Raw genomic sequence first — 16,676 nt, 5'->3', positions numbered from 1 at the left:
AAATGAAGATATTTAGGAAAGTATTCAAGACGTTGATTTATACTCGTGCATCTCAGGCTAATGACTTTGTTTCAATACTTTGCCCCGGACAATTTTGCTTGATTCCTCCGAGACATTTTCGTGTACTCTTCGCGAGGGTTTAATGCCATTTTAATGGGTAATAAATTTTGCTGAGTGCCTTGTATATGTCCGAGCGGTCATTTTTCAGCTCTGGATTTTGTGGCATTCGCTAATGGAAACCTTCAAACTTTAAGAAACTGGTTCATGTCTCTCTCTCTCTCTCTCACGCACGCACACGCACGACCTCCCCGCCGCCACACACACACACACACACACACACACACACACACACACACACACACACACACACACACACACACACACGCACAGACACACTCCCAGTGAGTTTATATTACTTGTCTCCTCGAAGGGATTCCCCCTGCCCCTCCGCAACTCATTTCTCTCGAAACACTTCATTTTCAGAAAACGTGTGTCCTCTTTCTTTTTCTTATTTCTTGCAGCAGAAGTCTGTGCCGTTTGACCACATCTGAAAGCCCTAGCACCGCAGAAAAATAACTTCCTCCATGACGGATTGGGCTCCACCACGCGGCATCATCTCAGTCTTTTCTCTGCAAGCAAAAGGACGAGAGGACAATGTGTTCTGCAGTTGTTTGTGGCTAAAGCAGTGACTGTGTCATTTTTTTTCCTTTGTCAATATGCACCATGCACAAATGCTATTTATTCTTGTTTCATGTGCTTCCTGTATATTCTATATACTATATCTTTTATTTTATTTCATTTTATTACTTTTTTTTATCTGTGATTTTCTTTCTGATCTTAATCTAAATAACTTCACACGCTACGGCACGAGGGTGAAATACAAAACAACCAAAGGTAACATGAGCAGGGACCTTCTCATCCAGTATGTACATTATTTTTTTTTCCCCCCTCCCTGTACAATTCCATTCAGCTGTAAGTATAAATGGAAGAGGCAGCTATGAATAATACATAAGAAATTACCTTCATGCAGGCGGGGCCTGTTTCCTCCGCTGCTGCAAAAACATCATTTTTAGTAACAATAAAATAGAAGGGGCAATTTGCACTGTTACAAAAACATGCGTACGTGCGTGCACGTGTGTGTATGTGTGTGTGTGTGTGTGTGTGTGTGTGTGTGCGTGTGCATGCACGCATTGGTAACAACGACCCAAAGGCCTGTGGTGCATCAATAGTGGCTGGAGCTGCGAAGGTGCTGCAGTGCTGTCACGGAGGTGTTAAATTGCGTGCACACTTTTCTCTTTTGCACCAAAACTTTGAGCTGTGTTATCAGCGAGAACGAAAACCTCTCCCTTATGATATGAAACCAACATCTTCAAGCCAAGTTACTGTGTTTACATTCCTTCTCTTCTCTTTTTCAGTATCTTCTTCATCGGGTGTTTTCCCCAGTCGGTACTGAGGAAGCAGATAAGTGCTCATGGTGAGCGTTCAGGTCTGACTGCAGAGCACAGATCAAAAGCGAAACGTGATAGAAGGACACCTTTTTTTCTTTTTTTTTTTTTTTAATTCATCACGCGCTGTGACACATTGTCTCTGTGTTAAGAAAAGGAACAGCGCAGCGCGGCGTATCTGACAATCGCACGCGGCAAAGACCTGGCCGAGCAAATGTTTCGCAGCTACGGCTGTGCTGCAGCGATGGAGTTTTTCCACCTCGAAATGAAAAGAGAGAAAAAAAAAAATCCTTTTGCATCTCGGAACAGGCAGAAGGACTCCCAAGCAATTTACGCAGCGCAGCCGGTTGGCCTGGTACCAGTCAATGAATGTATCTGGTGCCTCGTCCGCTCTCGACAGGCGTGTTTACACGAGAGGATGCCAAGCAGGAGAGCAGAGCTATAAAGTCCTACACCAGCCCTGCTGAGCACTGCGTCAATGCCATTCCCCCCCGTGATGAGTCAGCGAATCATGAACATGACGCTGAAGCTATAACTGGTAAGCTAGAAAAACTGCGCAGTATTTTTTATATTTATTTTTTTCAAATGACACTCACCGATTTCAAAGACTACATTGTGTTAAATGCTACAAAGGTCGGTGTAAATGGTGGGTTTCTTAGCCGCCATCGTAATAACCGTTTACATATTTAAAGTCTAGCGTGTGAGGCTAAAGTAAACATTAGCGTGCATTGAATATGATATACAATATTTATTGAGATGGATCATTTTGCATTATTGCTGACTTCTCAGAAATCATTAGGTTGCTGCTGCGCTGAACTGATTCAATGCTTGCTCTGAACAGTCTTTTGACTGTATAGTCGGGAAGAAAGTTGATAAAACTTTGAAAAGTTTGTGCCAAAAGCTTTCAGAATTACTATATATTAAATCCTACTGACAATAAACCAATTTGTGACTCTCACCAACTGTTTAAAACTACAAACCGGCATCTCCCCCACGTTGCATGTCTCACTTCAGCAATGTTTTCCAACAGTCACCTTTTTTGACAGCCCAGAAAGAGAAAAACACATCATTAGATCCACATTTTCTCTGTTTGCTCTGGTTCTTAGAGAGCTATGTGAAAGGTCCTCAAAAATTCAGCCCTTTGTGATGTCACTTCCTCTCCCACAACTGCCACCAATACCTTTCCCAGGTTAGCCGCGATGGCTTCTGCCAGGTGTTGGCTCCGCCCTCTGAGACGGCCTAGAAAACGATTTGTTCTGGTGCCCTTCCAAACACGCGGAAGTTCCGACAAAGCATCGGCATTAGCAGGAATGTGTTTTTGCAGGAGGCTGTAAACAGGGGGCTAAATGTGCCGTTTTATAGAAAGAAGACGTGACATCTATTTTTTTAATTGTGTTTTTTCATTATTATTATTATTATTCATGCAAGACTGCAACAATGGATGTTGGTATTAAAATTAAAATCTCAAGGGTATATTATGGAACCTTGAAATTTACCTGAGTCCGTTGCCATCACAGAGCCGGATGAGACTTGACTGAGCGCATGTGAAAGAGCACGACAGCACTTGGGTCTCTGTGGTTTATGTCTCCTACCACAGTCAACAGCTCGTGATTGCAGTAACTGCTGTTGAGAATTCTGTAACCTTTATGGGACGGTTTCAAAGATGAATCATGGGCCAGTTAATTTTGCAGGGCTTTGTGCTTCAGACCGGCCTTCAAGTGTGCAACTGCGAAACATGAAACGGAGCGAGCGAGACAAAGACGGCAGCTCACTCCGTTTCTGTGCACGGTTTAATTCGCACCCTAACTATGGATGGGAAGAAGGAGGAGGGGGAAGATTTATCAGAGGGTTTGAGCTGTGGGCATTTTGATGTTCCTGACATGATTTATGCTGCTGCTGCTGCTGCTGCTGCTGCTTCTTCTGCTGCTGCTGCTGCTGCTGCTCACTGCTCTGTGGTTTCACTGCACTTCCATGTTGCTGTAACAACCACACATAGGAACTCAAATTTTATGACAATGCCTTGTCTGCGTGTACTTTTCCAACCGTCATCTGAGATAGATGCTGCTGACCGGCGACTGTAAAATAAATATCGAGCCATAAGCGAGACAAACATGCATTTAGCTGCATGCATGGGCTGCCTCTGCAACAGCAGCAGTCTGAGAGCCAGCAAAGGAATAGAATTGTAACTATTTGAGTTATGGGCTTTGTGTAAATAAAATAGTACCAAAGTTTTTTTTTTTGTTTTTTTTTTCAATGCTGTGATGAATGTTTTGGATCCTAGTTTTTCTGTTGGGAACATGTTGAAAAATGACAAAAAGCATTCCAACAGCCCAAGGCGTCCTGTTTCATGCTTTTGGGATAAACAAATACATATCAAACGAATAAACTCATGCAGAGTCCAGTCACCCGTGGTTGTGTTGTATATACGGTGATTCAGAGTTAATGCAAACTGTGTATATTCACCAGCTGGCAGAAAATAAATCCCAAAGCAAAATGTACGCACTTAATTTAACAAATAGTTCATCTGTTGTCTCTAACAGACTGCTGTGCTGGACCTGAAATCAATCTTTACGACGGTGCTTATTTCACAGCAGAGTCATGACATCATCCATGGTACTGGAAGATTTTTTTTTTTTTTTTTTTGAAGAACGTCAGGTCACGCGCACTTTGCATCGTCCTTCATAATCCGAGGCCATTGACTCAAAGTGACAAATGTCAAATAAGCACAAGATCTGACGCTTTAACCAATTATACTGCCTAAGACACACAATAATATATATATATATATGTATATACACACACACACACACGTACATATACACATATATGTATGTATATATATATCTATATGATCTATATGTAAAAAAAAGTGTATATATATATATATGTATATATATATATATATATATATATATATATATATATATATATATACATATATATATATATATATATATATATATATATATATATATATATATATATATATATATATATATATACATATATATATATATATATATGTAAAAATATATATGTGTACATATGTGTGTATGTATATATGTATATATCGGTACTCCTATACATACGTACACATATGTACACACATACAAATATCTCTATATATATACATATATTTTTTTATATATAGTTTCTAGATTGACAAAAGCAAGATGATCAGGACCATGAACTCAGTCAGGAGAGGTGACATCACTAACGTGGGGGAGGTTTTCAACGTCTGTGCCTCTTTGCTCCCTCTAAGGCCCCATAGTCAGTCCTGCTCTGCTGTCACCACAGCGCGTCGGGGTGGGTGATGTCAAGTGCATTGTTGTCCAAAACTGATGGAAAAACAAAACCCCAAATTCCACCACAGCCAGCTCCACTGCCACTGCCTGACCTTTAGCAGGGAAACAACACACGCTAACGTCATCTGCAATCATCTGGATTCCACAGCTAACGCCGCTTCCTCGACGTCACGAAGACTCAACATTACCTGGTCGCTGGTATTTGTGGTCAGATACTGATTCAGGCCCCAGCACCTAAAAGATTCAGACAGACAGGTATGAGTCTTTTTATTTTATTTTTAAGTATAGATTTTGTGAGTGATAAATTTAAATCTTTTTTTCGTCGTCTGACAGCCTGGCATGACAAAAACATTCCATAATAACTTTGTGATGAAAAGCACAAACAAACTTAAAAGCTTTGTATAATGAAACAAAGGCAACTAATGTTTTCCTTTAATCAGATGTTTGACAGCACAGAACAACAGCACATTACGCAATTAGGCCCAAGTAAATATCGGAAATACAAAAACAATTCTCAGCAGTAGAAAATCAGTTTATGAGGTGTCTATACTGAAGAAAAAAAAGAACAGTAAAAATTAAAATTACAATTACAAAACAATACACAGAAATCGCTTTGTGCCCCCGAGCTCCATGCTCCTGCAATATATATGCACATAGGTGCCCGGTATAATGTCTGAGATGGTTGCACAGTGTCGGGTGGCTCCAGTCAACCGTGCAGTAATATGTTCCCTGGACTGACCTCTAAAATTATCTAACCATAATAGACATCACGATTGTCCTGGCAGGGCTCCCATAACCCCCTGCTGCGAGACTGTGACCACGTGATTTAAAGGCCAATGCCATTGATCAGCTCCATCTCAGCTGCAGAAAGCTGCTGCAGCCCATTAAGGGGAAAAAACCCATCAGAATGCTAAAATTACATTCTCCTTTACTGGGAGGGAGGGGGAAAAAAGATTCAGCCTTTGAAGTCCCCCCCCCCACACACACCCCTCCACACCCCCAGCCCCCCACACCCCTTCTCCCGTGCACATTTTTTTGTGTTGCACAGAAGCTGTGCCTTTTCCAAGTTCCTTGCCATCTGTGTAAATGTGATACCTCTCCTTAGTACAATGGACTGGGAATGGAAGCTGTGTTTCATATAATCCCCAAATCCATCCAACTCTCACATCCTATCATGCAAATGTGGTGCAGTTTGAAGAGAATCCCGTCTCCCAACCATATGCCTGAGCTGTGTAAAAGATACAACTATTTATTATGCATGCATTGCAGCAGGCTTATGGTAATAAGGTATTAAATTAGTGCTGGACATTATTACTCTTTCATATGACTTTCTGTGCGGAAGATTTTCATATAAAATCACGTAAAACAGAGGGAGGGAAGAGATGGCAGAGTTGATTTGCTGGCCAGCCACACGTGCAACTGTCACAGTTGAGAACAACAACACATTAAGTTTTTGATGTTTTTTTTTTCTTTTTTCTTTTTTAAACGCACAAGTTTGATCCTATTGAGTGAAAAACGAGTTTGTTCCGTCTAGAAACAGTGATTCACACAAGAATCGCAGAGGAACCTGCTGGTTTTCTGAATCGTGTTACTGCATTTAGTGGAGCTGTGAGGATGGAAAGCACATTGTTTTACTCCCTCACTATTGAAACGGCAGCAACCCGTAGGAGGTGTTGGAATCAAAGGATCCAATTTGAATCTTATCACGCTTTTTTACCGTTTGACTTGATATTTTATTTTTTAGGTTCAGTTCGATATTTCATGGGAAGAAATGAGAAATGCGCCATATGTTATGCGCGGAAGGATCCCTCATGTCACCGCAACAGAGAAAACAGGGTGTTGTTGTTTCTGTTTTGGTTTTTCCTGGAAGGTTTCACACCTCAACCAGTTTCTGACTGAACCATTATTTAATTTTCAAACCAACTGGAAAGTCCCAAATTTGATCAAGTGCTGAAATCTAAAGAAAGAAAAAAGAAAATCTACTGACAGCCGTGCACTGTATGTATGTTAGTGAGAAAAACCATCAGTGCAACGTGGCTCTCAGTGACGATTGAAGTTGTAATCCTGTCTGTTCTCTGGAAAGACCGGCGGATTTTTTTCCCCTCCAGCTTCTCCGAAAATGATCTAACAAGGTATCAGCAGTTCAGATTTTTTTTCTCTCCAGTCAACATCTGAGCAAACACATGATTGTTATTACCTGTTTAAATCCTATGGCTTCAAAGCTGTGATGATTTCACACATTTTAAAAATAATTTCAAGCAATCTGACAAAAGTGTGATGTTCACTTCAATCTGATGTTTGCTCTTCACCAGATACTCGTTGCTGGGACCGTTGCACTGCATATAAATTTAGCCTTTTCTTGTGAATTCAAACTTACAGCTACTTTTAAATCAGATTAAATCCAATCTGACTGGAGATTCCAGCTTCACTCTTTACGTGCTTGCTGAAGCCTGCTGAGTACAACAACAGGAAGGAGTTGTTGTCTTCTATTATAATCTCATTAGACTCCATCAGCTGAATTTGTCTTGCTGAAAGTGCCTGGTGCGGCTGCACACACACACACACACACACACACACACACACACACACACACACACACATACAGCCCACGCATAATGAGCACAGGACAAACATACATGACAAATGCAAAACGTTGCAGGATTGCATATTGCACAGAATAATATTGCACTTGGTTGTATGAACGTACAGTACAGCTTCAAACAGATTATTGAAATAGATAAAGAATATATCCTCAAACTCAGCATAACAGATTGCAATAAGAGTGTAATTCTAAAAAAGCAGACAGAAAATCGATTACAGAAAAAAAAAAAAAGTGAATATGAAAAGCTAAAAAGAGAGAGAAGGGCTAAAACAACAAGGGATTACTGCTGTTGAGATGGAAGGCTGTCTTCTTGTTTAATCTTTGGACTCTTGACTTTGCAGCCAAGTTTTTGATTGATTGATTCTGTTTGCGCTACAAACACACGGCGTTCTCCAGATATCCCTCCTCCACTTTTCTCCTCACTGCCCACCAGACGTTTCTGGTTTCGGTTCCCTTTTTCTCTCGCGCCTGTGACTTTAGCGTCGATCCATGTACTTTTTCTTTTTCTTTATTTCGCTATGCGGTGTCAACGCGCCATGTGAGTCAGACGCTCCTGCTTTGTTCACATCCGCGTTTGTAGCTTGCCGGAAAAAAAGTCAGAAAATGCGTCACGCTGAAGCAAGTGCAGACGTGCAATAAGGATAATTTTACCACAACCCGGTGCGAAACAAGGATCGGCCCGATCCTCCTCTCGTTTGGATTGAATTTTACTTCCCGGTTTACTTCCCGGGGACAGTGAACATATCAGTAGAAAGATGCTGAGGAGGCAGGAGGACTGGAGGCAGAGCAAAAAGGAGATCTATGGATGTCAAAGTGAAGTTAGTTGGTGTGAGAGAAGAAGATGCAGACATTTTTGTTTTACCTGTGCATTTAAGCCTATAGTCACATGAAACTAGTGCTAAATTCTTCTAAAAAAAAAATGACTTCTTTGCATACACACAGTGAGTGCAAGTACCGACATTGTCCTTGATGTGCAGAGGAAACACTTTGGCTCATGCTGCTCTTCTGATTCTCTTATGGCTGGAATATGGAAAATGCTGTTTGTGACTCAGACTTTGCAGTTGCTTCCTGGGTGTTTCCCCCCTGAAGCGAAGCGATGACAGTCCCAGACGAGCGTGAGAGAGAGAGGGGAAGGGTGGAGTGTATTGTGATCCCCAATTTAGTCGAGGAAGGGGGAAAAAACTGCAAAAAAAACAAAACTGCATACTGTCATTGCAACAAAATTTCATCCGCTACAGTATGAATGCATTGATTACTGCCACTGTTGCAACTGTATTTTAGAGCAGTGTTTCTCAACTGGTGAGTCTCGACCCAAAAGTGGGTCTGGGTTTTGATTAGACTGAACCTTCATGGACGGTTTCACTTTTTTTTTTTTAATGGATTTTGAAATATACTTAAGTATACAGATAATGTTCAGCATTTATTTTGCAGGACAAACAATTCAATTCAATAATCTTAATAATTCATGTACTAGGCACGACAGAAACTGGGCTAGCTAGTTTATTTTTGTGGAATACATTTGAGTACTGAGCAATACATTTCGGCAGTGACTTTATGATAAGGAAAATAATTGTGAGACTCCACCAGGTGAGAACCACTGATTTAGAGGCCAGAGCTTCTATTGGACGTCAAACCACTCCCAGTTCTAGTTCTCCTCTTCTTCTTTTTCCTCTTCTTTCGCTGCATAGAAGTGCAAAATTGCGAAAAGAAACACCCGCACGCTCCTCACCACCCATAGCGCACCTGTTTGTTTTTCGTTTTTTTTTGTCGCTATTGCGAGAGCTCCTCCCGCTGATGTCACCGTCATGACCGCCGTGGCGGCTAAACCGCCATTAGCCGCTCGCCTGGCCATCGCCGCGCGATGTGGTCGTCGCAAATTTTCGCAGAAAACGCGCCGCCGCCGTCGGAGCCATAAATCTTGCACGGGGGATTACTGCGTCTGAGTCGTTTGTTTGGTCCTGACTCATCAATCAGGGCCTGGAATGCTCGTGTTACAACTGCCACTTTGTATGATGGATGAAGATGGGTGTTTTCTAACAGTACGGCAACCGTGGCCCGGGGGGGATGGAGGCGCGAGCGTGTGCGCGCGCACGTTTGCGCGAGCACCAGACAGAGCGCATTGTGAGCAGTGACACTCATTATTCCATCTGCGGCCGAGAGTGATTGAACGCGCCGCATATTAGCTGCCTCTGCCGCCCGTAATCCCATTGTGTTGCCCGAGATTAAATTTGAACACTAATAAACATTCTTTTATGACTAATTAACGTTTCGCACCTTGCCAAGAATAATTTCCTTCCTCGGCTAATTCTAATTGGTCCAATTAATCATGCAAAAAAAGAAAAAAAGAAGAAGAAGAAAAAAAAAAAAAGGTAATTAGCATAGTTTGATGTGCGGTAAAGCCACTCCGGAGCCGGGAGGGGTGAGCGGGGCGGGCGGGGCGGAGGGGAGGATTTGGAGAGCTTTTGTTTCTCGACACAAACAGAAAATTAGTCAGGGTTGGTGGGCGCCGCTTGATGCGGAAGCACAAGTGCAACACAATGCTAATGAGCGTGTTCCTTTGTGGCCGCGTTTCGCCGCGACTGACAGCCGCGCTCAGAGCCAAAGGCAGGTTGTACGCGGGAGGCAAACGGACACGAACTGCAGAGAAGATCTCCGGCCGCGTCCTGGAGGCTTTTACAGTAGGAAAGGTCACCCCCGTTCACAAGCGGACACACAAAGAGGCTGGAGCTTTCCCCTCGGTATAAAGAGATCCTCGAATGTCTCCCGCTGTAGCCGGTTATAGGCAAATATTGATCTGGGTTTTCTTCGGGGGGGGGACCCGGCAGCCTTTGGAATTAATGGAGCTGAGACGCGTTACACGACACGGCAGAAACAGCCATCTGGAGATGCTTTTTGGACCCTTGGCTATGAACCTATATGGGGGTGGGGGGGATATTAAAGATGCTCAAATTTACAGGAAAAACACAAACAAATGGACATAAACTTTGTGTACGTGGTTGCCGTGCAGCCAGGGCATGGCGTACAGGTGATGCTAAGGCTATGAGCTCACTGAGCCACTCAAGCATGGAAATGCCATCACACACACCCCTATTCCCTATCCCTAATCACTGGCCACTTTATTAGGTATATCTCGCGAGGAATGGGAACCCAATAAAGTGGCCGGCGAGCGCGTTTGCAGCCACAGTCGCAGCTTCAAAGGTTGTGCATTCAGAGATGCGGTTCTGCAGACTTTTGTTGCAACCAGAGGCCATTTGAGTTCACGTTGCCTTCCCAATGGTCTCCAATGGTCTCGGCCCTCTCTGACCTCTGACCCCTGACATCAAGGAGCCATTTACCTCCATTCAGCAGCTGCTCACCAGATATTTTCTTTTTCCGGGCCCAGCCATGTTCACCGCATCCAAAAGCCCATTCAAGTCTCCTTTCTCCTCAGATTATGTTTGCAAAAGATGGAAAACACCCACAGAGACACTTTCTTTTACTTCAAAGCGGTTCCCGCTTTAAAGCAACACCTCCGACACGTCTCACTGCTGGGGAACTACAGTCTTTTTGACGGGGAAATGGTGAGAAACTACCTGCTGGAACGGCGACGCCCCTTATCAATACCCCCATAACGACGACGACGACGATGATGATGATGAGAATGGTGATAATGGAAACGTTTTCCTATTTCGCCTTCCCACTTCTTTTTCTGACTGCGTCAGCACGTAAAAATGTAATAAACGCACTAAATCAAGCAAAAAGCCGCGCATGGAAGCCGTGGAGCTCATTTACACATTTAAAAGAAGAGCGTTTAGAATCAGATAAAAGCAAACACAGCACTTCAATTTCCTTTTTTTTTTTTTTCCCCCGCTGCACAATCAACAGTTCAGCCCACACATATTTCTTATCTGCTCCCTTATCTTCTGTGCGACGGGGGAAAAGAGAGGAAGAGAGAGAGAGTGAGAGAGAGAGTGAGGGAGGGAGGAAGAAAAAAAAAAAATCCAGTCGCAGTTCGAGTGTCAGCGGAAATCGTTGGCCCTATAATATCGCTGTACAAGCTAAAGTTGATTATGATAGTGAAATTGGCAGCGAGGCGTGGAACATCCCGCCGGTGATTCTTCCAAGTCCCAGCTCATTTCACGGGCCGCCTGCGGGTCCTGATCCCCGGGGCCCTCTGCCACTTGACGTCTTCATCGCTCTCTCATACTGTAGAGTCTGTTGCGTTAGAGCACGAGGGGACCCGTGACGGGTCGCGACCGCAACAAAAAGGCGCGTGGGAGCGTGGGAGGGGGTTTGAAAACGCTGAGTGTGTCGTCCACTGACCTCAAAGAACGGAACGCACAGGGGCGTCTAAATGTCAGGCCTCACATGCGAGAACGTGAGAACGTAACCCGTCCCACGCTTTTGACGGCGTCTTTTATCCAATCCGTGAACCCACAGGAGGTAAAAAAAAAAAAACCCAAAAAACTGTGAGCACCTGCAAAAGAGTGAGAGAAAAAAAACTTGTACAGCCGAGTCACTGCGGCCAAAATATTCGATTAGGAGCAAATCGCATCACGGTCTGAAATAAACGCTCTTTGAAAACGGAGGCCGATGTGGAAGCCGGGACCATTAGCATCCAGGGGTTGTCCCGGGCCGTTTAATTAACTCTCTTCAACCGTGGCTAAACATTTTTGACATTCTTCTTAGTAGAGAATTAACTGTCACAGAGGGAAGAGGGAGGAACCATCCTGTCACTTCGAGTTTATCTGAGGACTCGGAGTCGCCGTCGTCCTCTGTTTCTCTGTCTCCAACTCATTCACACACACACACACACACACACACACGCACCTGCATCTCCGTTTCACGATGAGCAGAGACGGTGGAAAGTGTGATCGCCCCTACGCTAGCTGCTAAGCTAAACGCGTTCACCCCAAGTCACCCTGCTGTGTCATTTAGAGTTCACCTGTGTCCTCATATGTTCCACGCTGGCGCACAAAAGCGAAGCACGCGTAGCCGAAAAAAAAAAGAAGCCAAAAACCAATCGGCTGATGTGAGCGGAAAAAAGGACCGTTGTGTGACGTCGACACGCGGCGAGCAGCGTGTTTGCGGCACAAGTTCGCCGCTGGAACTCTCGCAGGTGGAACCCGATGAAGAATGCGGCGTTTAGAACTGGACAAAACAACTGCAACAGCAACATGGTGAACACGAAATAGGCATAATGAAGTAATTAAATACCTATTTACATATACATATACATAGAACACACACATATAAATGCCTGCACATATGTGTATATATGCATGTAAATAGTATACGTATATATGGTTTAAATATATATAATGTATATGAATATATATATATATATATATGTTGTATATATGAATATATGTATATATTTCTATACGCGCGCACACACACACACACACACACACACACACACACACATATACATATATATATATAAACGCTAGACATAATTAACCTAATATATAGTGTATCTCATTATTGTTCTTTAGATTTCATTTTTTTTATTCTTTGGATTGAAGTATAACAGTGTACTATATTACATGATGTCGTATTATATTATGTTACCAATTGAGTAATTGATTGATTTGAAATTATTGATGGCAAAGATTCCCATCGACTCTAGAAGCCGCTGCCCACGTGTTCAAATGACTCACATCACAGAGCGTCTCTGCTAGGTTTCATTTACTCAGAAGAGGGAGACTTTCCATCAGCTCACCGCCGCGGACGGCGCGAGCGAGGCTGCGAAAGTCGCGCGGCGTCGTGTCGATGTCTGAAGGGGTCCGGACCAAAAAGCAGCCACACCACAAAGAATAAAGAAGAAAAAAAAAAAAGAAAGAAGAGAAAACAGCCAGTCGTCAATCAGCTGCAAATTCCCCTGATGAAGACGCATTAAAAACCATCAGCGTGCATTACCATCTCACTCATCCATAGACTATTACCCCACTCTGTAATTATACCACCCGTTCCATATATTACTCTGAATGAAAAAAAGTCCAATTACCATCCTTTCTACTCTGTCTCTCAGCGCGCCGGCTGATGCCACCATAAAAGTCTGTGATTAAATTACTCAGGGGAAAGCACTCACATTTTATATGACAGGGCCTGACGCATCGCTCGGCCAAGTATTCCCAGACGGCCGGCAAATCTTAGGAGAGGCCGTAGCCGCGGACAGGTGCACCTCCATCACTGCCCCCTTTGCGGGATTTGTTACGTCTCTTCCCTCCCTCTGATGGCTGACAGAGAACAAACCGAAGCCGTCGGACAGAAAAAAAATCGGCGAGAAAAACGCCGGCCTCGTTGCATTGCCGTGGGCAAATTCATAACCCAACTTCTACACTTGTTTTGTTTTATTTTTTGGGTCACTCGCTTTTTGAAGTTGCTTTTGATGCCCGAGACGGCAATTCCCGTTTTCTTTTGAGACGTTGTGAAAATAATTATTAAAAAAAAAAAAAAAAAAAAAAAAAAGCGAATGTACAGTAACCGGCGACTCCCACGTGTTCCAGCATGGCTTAAAAAAATAAAAAATAAAAAATTCCCTCCGTGGTGTTTGTTAGTGAGGTGTTACCAGCAAGTGCACTGTGACTGTAAGGTGTTGCTGTTCTGGCAAACAGTGGACATGGAGGGAACCTGCTGAAGGCGTAAATACGTTTTTATTAAAACCCCCTTTTGTGCAAACTGTACCCAGTGTTGGGGAATTACATGTCATTAGATGTCATTTGACGACAAAATAAAGATAGCTGTAATCAGTTACATTACTGAATCACTAAGATGAAAATGTGTACTTAAATGACACTTACTTGTGGACTTACTCATGAATTCAATTTTAAGATTGGATATTTTTTTTTATTATTTTTTTACAGAAAAGGCTGGGCCTCATGTTTGATAATAATTTCACTTTTGTGGCTTTGCATGGTTTACCCGTGCACCGGCTTGGCCCGAGCGCTGCCACTTTCCGTTTCCCTTCACAGAGGAAGTACTATTCTGATGCGTCTGATTGGTTCTCCTGTCAAGTCCGAAATTGCAGCATCCTTCCACCATCCTGCCAGGTGAAATGTCCCTCTTGGTTTTCAAAATATTATAGGCAGCGAAACCTCTGCAGACGAATCACTTTCACAGCACACGTTAGATGTTGATCCGCCGCTGTCTTGAAACCGGGCTACACCACAGACTGTTTTATTTTGAGATTGTCACAGGCAAAAAGAGAGAGCGCACAGAAGGCGCACATGTACATTTGAAAGTTGTGCAAAAATGTAGACGGACGCGTTTCCAATGCGGTTGACTGAGTGCTAGACTAAATGTTAATTGGTTGGTTCAGTCGGCATTAGATAGTGGGTCATGCTGCCCTGATTTTGTGTCTCAGAATGATCTCACAGTCAAAAGAGGTGCTGAATTTCGACCTTGTTATAGCTGTTCTTTTTTGTTTGTTCTGTTCTGAGTGCTAGAAGCTCAGCAGCTGTGTTTCCATGACCTCTGGAATTGCGCAAAACCCAACTATCGCAAAACTATCACAGTAAAAAAAAAACTGGTCATGAAAACACCTAAACTTCAAAAAACCTCCCTATCGCTTTTGAAGATTTTGACGCTCTCATGAGGTGGTTTTTCAGATGTGACGATATCGAGGCATATCTCAAATCACAACAGCGTCATGGAAACACTTTTCTTTTTTTCTTTTTTTCCCGCATTTACATGTCAATAGACGTTGACGTCTGCGGTCACGTGACCGGTTCACTTCAAGTGAAAATGGCGGAATATTTTTTAATCAAGTAATCGAAGAGAAAAATATAACAACCATTCTTGACAGAATTATGGCTTATGCGCTTCACACCATGCAGTGGAAACATCTGCAAATCGCAATTGTACTTTCTCGAAGATTTTAGAAATATCGCTTTCATTTTGCAAAAAAAAACTCTAATGGAGACGCAGCTACTGTCAGGTCCAAACAGTTGAGAACATTTATTCAAAATTTTGAAAAAGTAATCAAAATGTAATCAAATGTAATTAGTTACAGTGCTTTGATAAAGTAATTTAAATAGTTTCATCTACTTTGCATCGTAATCTTCCCGACGCTGGCTACACCCACCTTCCCTCTGCTGTGCCACGTGTGTCACAGGTAGATGGGTGGTTTTTTTTTTTCCACGTCCGGAAGGAATGTGAAATGTGAGTTGCGGTGGGAAGACGTGGGGGCCAGGCAGATGCCGAGGACCCTTCTGACGAGGAAGGAAACTCCGAGCTGTCAATCACGGCCGCTCTTCTGTCAATGGCTGCTTAAGCCTCCGCTGAAAGCTGCTGCTCGCTCGACCAGGAAGCAAACACAGGGTTAAAGGTGAGGAGACACCAACACAGAACCCCCACCCAGTCCCAATCTCAGTCCCATTGCCGCACACACACACACACACACACACACACACACACACACACACACACACACACACACACACACAGGCACTTGGCAGGAATGTTTGGCTATTATTGGCGTCGACTGAAAAGCTACGTAGTTTTGTTTTTGGAATCTTGTTTTTAAAGCTAATAGAAGTCTTGCAGTCATAATGGGGGTGATTCATTGCAGAGGTCACTCTGCACTATTGTTGCCCTCCCCACCCCCAGACACTAAGCTTGAGAAAAGGAAGGTTTCCCCCGATGTACTCTCTGTTGAAATCAGACACTTTTTCATCTACAAAAAAAAAAGAAAAAAGAAAACGAACAACTAGCCAAACCTAGTAGCATCTCCCTGATGTAAACCACTTGGTTCGCCCTTTAGTCGTTCCTATGCTTCGACAGTTGTGACGGTGATTGAGGCGATAATGCCCGCTAAGAACTTGCATGCGTGTTTGCGTGTTACTCCAGCCGGCGTGCTCGCTGCCACATCGGATAAAGGAAAAAAGAAACACAAGAAGAAAGAGAAGAAGAAGAAAAAGAAAAAAACCCAGACAAGACTGTTGAATCAATTGTGGTACCATGTGTGGGTATAAACAAATTAGAACAAAATGAGCACAGCCAGGAGAAGGCACTCGTTTGAGGAAAAAAGAAAGACAGAAAAAAAACCCACTGAGCTTATATAAGGGCCTTCATCTCCATGACAACGGCTTTAGTAGCAACATGGAGACATGTGTACAGCCGCGGCAATGTCTCTCAATTGAATTAAGCTGCACCTGTGCACATTTCCAATGGAAATAATAGACTGAAAGCAAGTGTTACAGTGAGTCTGCTGCTTTCCCCGGCAAACCTTTGGATAAATAAAAAAAGGAAAATATTCCATTAGCAGTTAAACAAACCAGATGGTAGGAACACAATTTTTTATACTGTGGTTTGCCATTAAAAAAAAAGCGGGGGAAATTG

This window comes from Nelusetta ayraudi, unplaced genomic scaffold, assembly GCF_046127955.1.
Source record: "Nelusetta ayraudi isolate G7.1 ecotype Tasmania unplaced genomic scaffold, CSIRO-AGI_Nayr_v1 ptg000017l, whole genome shotgun sequence".
NCBI lineage: Eukaryota > Metazoa > Chordata > Actinopteri > Tetraodontiformes > Monacanthidae > Nelusetta > Nelusetta ayraudi.
Note: the sequence above shows the minus strand (reverse complement) of the source record.